The sequence below is a fragment of the Aplysia californica genome, unplaced genomic scaffold, assembly GCF_000002075.1.
Source record: "Aplysia californica isolate F4 #8 unplaced genomic scaffold, AplCal3.0 scaffold00086, whole genome shotgun sequence".
Taxonomy (NCBI): domain Eukaryota; kingdom Metazoa; phylum Mollusca; class Gastropoda; order Aplysiida; family Aplysiidae; genus Aplysia; species Aplysia californica.
In genome coordinates, this window is record NW_004797356.1 from 186705 (window position 1) to 193855 (window position 7151).

The window sequence follows — 7151 nt, forward strand, 5'->3', positions numbered from 1 at the left end:
TTATTTTTAAAATGATCAAATTTTGCTAAATTATGCGGGGTGCATAAAACCAAAGGGACAGTAGGCCCATAATTATGTCATGATGTGGTGGAATCAGGTGCTCGTCAATTTTTTGAGACACATGGAATTATTGGTATCATCCTAAAGTTAAAGCCTTTTCGTTTGCCTTGCGTTTGATGGAAAAAGTAGGCTATCATCTAGGCCTGTATGGAATAGAAGTTGAGATGTTGACTGTTGAAAAAGGTGGGGATCACTTGAAAGTTGGTGTCAGAGGTAAAAGAAGTGAGAAAATGGCTGCCTAAGTTATGGTGATTTCCAAAGCTTGACTGTCCTTGGAAACTGCAAATTTACATTTTTTTGTCACCTTCCTGAACGTTTTCAATTAAATACACGCAGAAATGTTTTTTTGTTTTTTTTAATGATATAAAAGGTGTGGAGCCGAACATTTAAAACTCAATATAAATGGCCCCTTTCTACGGGTGGAAAAATGTCGGTTTATTCGATTTCATTATTTTGACGAGTGCCTGGTTCCACAGTACTGTGACATGTATGGCATTGTTGAGGGTGTAAAATATTCTTTTTGGGCTCAAGTGAAGTGGTCAAACTAAAAGAAAAAAGATGCATTGTAGTCTCCAGTGAGTTTTTAAATTAATCAGACTATCAGAATGGTTGACCCAATGACTTGCCTTCTCACTTCTCATTTTTATTTTTATTTGCTTCACATGCACCAATGTGAACTTCCTATTTATGCTATACTAATTAAGTTACACACAGGTTTTTGCATCATTTTCAACACAGGATCGTCATGTTCATGTAGATAGTGCTCCAATTTTGACTTTCATTTCCAGTAAGGCAGTGTTGGCGGAGAGCCAAGAGGTTCCTTGAACATAAAGTAAAGAGTCTCCCATTTATAGTGTGGATCGGCCACAACATGCATCATGCATGTCATCACTGCGCTAGCTAAAAAGCACATACCCGGTACATAATATAATATATTCTCATTGTCGCATCTTCTGAGCTAGATGGAAAAAACAAACTGTTCAGTTAGACTTAGACCATTTATAATCTACTAATAACGGTGAAACTGGATAGGGAAAGATGGAAAGTGTTCGTTCGTGGCCTATACCTGATGCAGGGAGAAAGGCAGTGATGATGATGAATGGTGAAGCTACTCTCCCTTCCTCCTCCCCCCCCCCCCAATCTCATCTCTCTGTCTGTCTGTCTGTCTGTCTGTCTGTCTGTCTGTCTCTCTCTCTCTCTCTCTCTCTCTCTCTCTCTCTCTCTCTCTCTCTCTCTCTCTCTCTCTCTCTCTCTCATACACACACACACACACATACACACACACACCCTCTCTTTCTGTACGTCATTGTTATAACATATCCCAAACCTCAAACCTCTGTTAGAATGAAACAACCTGCTCTCATACAGCAACCTGTTAATAGCGCACCACGCTAAAAGCAACATCTGCAAATGTGACAATTATCCTACTCCTGTCCTGACAACTCTCTACTGCCTGTGTATAGATCTATCATAATCACATGAACAGGACTGTGTCGCAGTTTTTTCTCATTTGTCCTCAGTTTTTTGGCACCTCAAGTTCTGTTATAACCTCATTATCCGCTTCACTATGAAGCGCAACATTGTGCGTAATTTGAGCCAAATGAAGGGCAAGAGATTTGCTGATTGTTGGATGCTGTGGTTTTGTGTGGTTTGCCACTGTTTCCAATCAAACTTCAAACATCTTTCGTTCTTATTAATCTTATTCTTATCTGTCCTCCTCCTTTTTTTGTTGACCCCCGGGGCGGTGCTACTGACTGAGCTGAAGTGTCTTTAGGCCATTCCCAAAGTCAAAGGGGGAACTTTTCTCATTCTACTGCACAGTAGAATTGTTATTGTAAATGGGCTGATCCAACGATGTCATGCTCGTAACTGTGCCTGTTGCTGCTTTTTCTTTCCTTATCCTTACTATCGTCATTTTGCTCTACTTCTTTAATCTTTTGTATGTTTGTCACACTCTTGTGACTCGTTATTTCCCGGATGCCTTGATAGTCGAAGCTGACTTTGTGCTGTTGAAGCTAGAGAGGTGAGCAGAGTAAGTCTGATTCCCTGTGAGGACTTCTCTATTGACATCCACCCCTTGGCGCCCATCATATGCGAGCGCCGTAAAACCTCTACTAAAACAAAACAAACATCCTTTTTTCGTGTACGGGGTATGTTACTCTCTACTCTCTTGTTACACCTCTGCTAATCTTTAGCACTGTAATAACATTCATTGTGTTATATGTGCCGTAAAGATTCCTATTAAAACTACTCCTATAAAAAATAATGGGGGGGGGGGGTCAACGGCAGGGGAACGAGCCATGCGCAGTCGTCTAGCAAGACTGGTGTTTTGCCCTTCTGCAAGGACAAGGACCTTACTGTAACTTAGTGATTTAGCGTAACCTCCTTGCCCTTCTGCGAAGTTTTTATAGAGAGAGAAAGCGACTATCTATTGGCACGATCAGTTTGGTAGGCGGGGCCAGCCAGATTGAGGCCGCAAAACGACTATCGTGGCACAAGCAGATCGCCCGACTCGAAACCTCAAATACAAACGTGTTTGTTTTCTTTTTCAGTCCGCGGATCGGGTGATCGGGTGATCGGGTGATCGGCTCGTCGACCCCCCAATGGCCACAGGGCAATAGGAAGTGATGAAATGGTGAAATGGTATGAGTTTAACGCCCCTATCAACACTAATAGGTTATTTAAGGGGCGGGACCTCCTAGTTTAACGTCCGTCTCCGATAGGACCGAGCCAAGTGGGAAGTTCGTGTAAAGTGCCTTACCCAAGGACACAACGTCGGACCGAGCTGAGGCTCAAACCCCCGAACCCGCAATCTCCAATAGGCTGTGCACTTTGCCTTTGGCAGCCGATGGCAGGACTGGTTTGGTTCGGTGGACTCGCTCGCGGCCTTGAAAACAAACCCGTTTGTTTTTGAAGGTCTCCGTCGAATTTGTTTGAATTGTGCTACGATGATAGTTTTTGCTTCCCCCACCCAACCCCCATGGAGCAAAAAAAAATCAAAAAAAATCTGGTGTAGTAATTTAGCCTTGTTTCAATTCGAATAACCGAACCGAAGTGAACTGACTAATTCCAATGGGCATCGCCTTTAATTTAACTAATAATTTATTATTAGCGTAACTCAGCCACAAATGCGTTTCGAAAAATGACATTTGATGACAGAGCGTGACAGACTACGTGTCTTTAGGCCATTCCCAAAAGAGGGAAATTTCTCGTTCTAATGCACAGTAGAATTGTAAAAATGGGCTGATCCAACAATGTCATGCTCACAACTGTGCCTGAACGACAACAGAGATCTGCTGCTTTTTCTTTCCTAATCCTTAGCCTACTATCGTTTCTTTCCCCTACTTCTTTTGTATGTTTGTCACGCTCTTGTGACCCGCTGTTTCCGATAGTCGAAGCAGACTTTGTGCTGTTGATGAAGCTAAAGACTGGCCCTCCAGGAAATTGCGTCTTGCGGCCGCGTTTTTCGTCGAGTTCCGCAATAAACCCGCATTTTTGTGCGATTTTCGCAATTTCTTGCAATTTTAGGCAATATACATCAACGCTTTAATTTTAGCAGAATTTTTAATACGAAATGGTGCAAGTACAGAGCCGATAGGCCTATGTAAGTCATGATATCGGCCCAGTTCAAGCCTACTGAGCGTACTCTAAAAGCTATAATCGGATAGTCAGGCCGGAATGCATCATGATCATGTACGACACAAACTGAGACATAGGCTAGGCCTAGAAGGTGGCCTTCTCTGGGCTAGGCCTTTATCTAATGTGTGTATGCGTGCGCGTGTGATAAGAAAGTAGGTGTGTGCGTGTGTGAGGTGAACGCACAGAATTCTGTGGGTGAACGTGAGTGTGTGTTTTCGTGCGTGTGAGTGCGCGCGCGCGTAAATATTGTTCGTACATGATGCATGTGTCTACATACACGTTAACCGGGCACCTAGTCTCAGTATCTACGTACACGGTAACCCACCGGAATGAAAATTAACCAATATTTGTCCTGTGCTGTCACTTGCTGAAATAAAAAAAGAAAATTATACACGCGTCTTGTCGGGCTCGCCATCGTTACCGGTCAGTGAACCTGTGTTTTCGCATCACATTGTGAGTAGTGCTGGGCGGCTAGGTTCCCGATTCTTGAAAGCTAAGAGTCGTAGGAACCGACTCCGAACCCAATTACTTACTTTCTAATGATGTGATTCCTTCCGGAGGTTATCTGGTGGGCTCCGAACGTCTTCAGGGTTTAGGATAACCTTGATTTCGGAACACTACGAAACATCAATTTTTATTTTTCAAAAACAAATTCTTCAAAAATAGATTTTAATGAAAAAAGTAACTGGTAATCGCTGGTTTAAGTAAAAAAAAAGAAGAAACTTTTCTTCCGTACCATTGATCGAGGCAATGATAGTAAATAACCTTTGATCGAGGGAATCGTTTCCGGACTCGATTCTGCTCCCAGCTCTAATTGTGAGTACCGGTTGGGGCAATGATAGTAAATAACAAGATGGGCCACTCAGCCAAAAAAGTGTCCGCAGGAAGTATGCTCTTTGCTTCAGATGGCGCTGCAGTCTGTTTTGAAGCTCTCTTTCGTTTTCCCAGAAGAAGAATAGGAGTAGCACCTCCTTGCGTGCGCAGATCGACTGCTGTTCATCAGCAGTTCGGGTACGTTCAGTGCGGAGTTTTAGGTTTTTAAAAATTTTAATGACCTCTTGCCTTTCATTCTAAAGTCAAATTAAATTTTTTTGTCAGGGTAACCATTTTAAAAAAGCGTTCTTCCGAAATTTATCCCAAAACTTGCTAGTTTCACTTTGATTTTTTATAACTCAAGTAGGGTAACTCTGTTCGCAAAGAGTGCACTTTTGTGAAGAGGGCGCCACCAAATTTTGAGGACACTTTTTTAATTGGCTCAAAGAGAGAAGTGGCCCATCTTGTTATGTACTATCTTTGGTTGGGGTCACCAAAGTTCATTCAAAGTTTGTGCGCTACGAAGTATAGGGCTCTGGAATGGGAGAATGATTGATTTTTTAAAAAAATGTACAGTCGAGGGAGGGTTGGAGTTGAAGGCAACACCGGATAACCAAAACTGAACTTAGAATTCTTAACTGCCCGGTTACCGCGCATGTAGACACTGAGGCTTGGTGTCCGTGTACCGTGTACGTAAACACCCCGTTATGTAAAACGCCTTAAGCTGCGTTCACACGGGAGTGGATGCTATAGAAATGATCTAAATCTACATTAGTATATGCATTACTATTGTTTATAAATAGAAAAAAAAAATTGCTGTATTTTACGATTTGACTTAGTACCATGCCGGTTTTAAAAGAGAAAATATCTGAAATAGATCTAAATACAGATTACTGGTGTATCGAAGGTTTCAAGAGAAAAATAGAACAGGATCTGGTTTGATTGGAGCATAAGCTTATTTTGTATTTAGAGGTTGTTTCGAAAATCTCTCGTCAATTTTTTTGTCTTTTATAGACTAAACCTCATACACTTCTAGATTTTTGCATGAACCAAGTACCCAGCATGTACTAAATTTGGTCAAATTTTATGCCTTCATTTAAAAGTTATTACGAAAACCGTGGGTTCCGTTATTTTGTGTCACGCGTTATCATATTATATTTGGTCGATAACTTTATTGTTAACGTACTCGTGTGTTGTTGCTAATTAATGTTGTTAATAACATTTGATGAATTTGTATTGTTTGTCATGATTTTTTAAAAGGCTGTGCAGCTTTTATGCTACCGGTACTCAAAATTGTCATGTTTTTAAAACTAAAAATGTTAAGCCCGTACTAATGCGCCTGGGATGGGAAGGTTGCAATTTTTGGCAATTTTTAGGCGGTTTACCTTGCAATTTTTGTATTTCAAAAATGCAATTTTCCGCGGGGCCAGTAAAGAGGTGAGCGGAGTAAGTCTGATTCCCTGTAAGGACTTCTCTGTTGACATCCATCCCTTGGTGCTCATATGACCTTATGCAGTTGCGAGTGCCGTAAAACCTCTACTAAAACTGCACTAACTGCGCGTTCTAGGTAGGACTAGTAGTAGGAGCACAAATCTGATGTACCGTTCTATACGTCGCGTTCTACTTTCAAATCAAGGCAAATAAACGCCAGTGGTGTAGCGGTTATGATAGGTGCTTCGCTGTCGCACGCAGGAGACCCGAACTCCATTCACGAGTGGCGAGTTTTTATCGGATAGGCCTACATATCTCGATCTTTTTGCTACGATGTTCATCATTCTCTTCAACCCGTGCTGGCCCCGAAAGACAGGGTCGGTGGGTGGTTGGCGGGTGCTCTGGTGTGGTTTGTTTCTTCTTTCCTATAAAAAAAAATATCGTCTCTATCTCCCCTCCTTCTTTTTTGTGTGTTTGTTACTCTCTTGTAACACTTCTAATCTTCGGCACTTATATGATCTTATTGTGTTACAAGTGCCGTAAAACTTCTACTAAAACTATACTAATACAGGGTCGAAAGCCCGCCTCCTCTAAATTATCAAAATTACGTCGATTGGTGCGTAAAAACTTAAAAACACACCCAGAAGAATCAGGGCAAGAAGGTTATTATAAAGAGGCACAGAATTCTGGTGCTCTGGTGTGGTTTGATTCTTCTTTCCTATCAAACATCTCGTCCATATCTCCCATTTTTCTTTTTTATGTTTATTACTCTCTTGTGGCCAGGCACGGTTCGTCCATATAGCACGGTCGTGCAGTGCCGCCCAAAATATTTTAATGCTCTATTATTAAAAAAGCCCACCCACAATAATAAAATAAAAGAAGCCAGAGACAAACACTAGCCAAATATTATATCAAAACAAGGCCCTCACTGGCACCATAACTGTCATTTCTGTGTCTATGGCGCCGTAAAACATCAACTATGCCATGCCAAAGTCAATGCGCTTTAGCTTAACATAGTAGGATATTCAACAGTGTAACCTGACCTATAAATCGCTCTTTGGGATAACTCAAGCGATGACGACACTCGTAGAGAGTTTGGCGTACATTAATATTAATATGACGGCACATCTCAAATGTGCTCCTGTCGAACAGTGCCGAAACATAGCCCACAGTAGGCAGTCTAAAAATAAACACGATAGACCGTACGC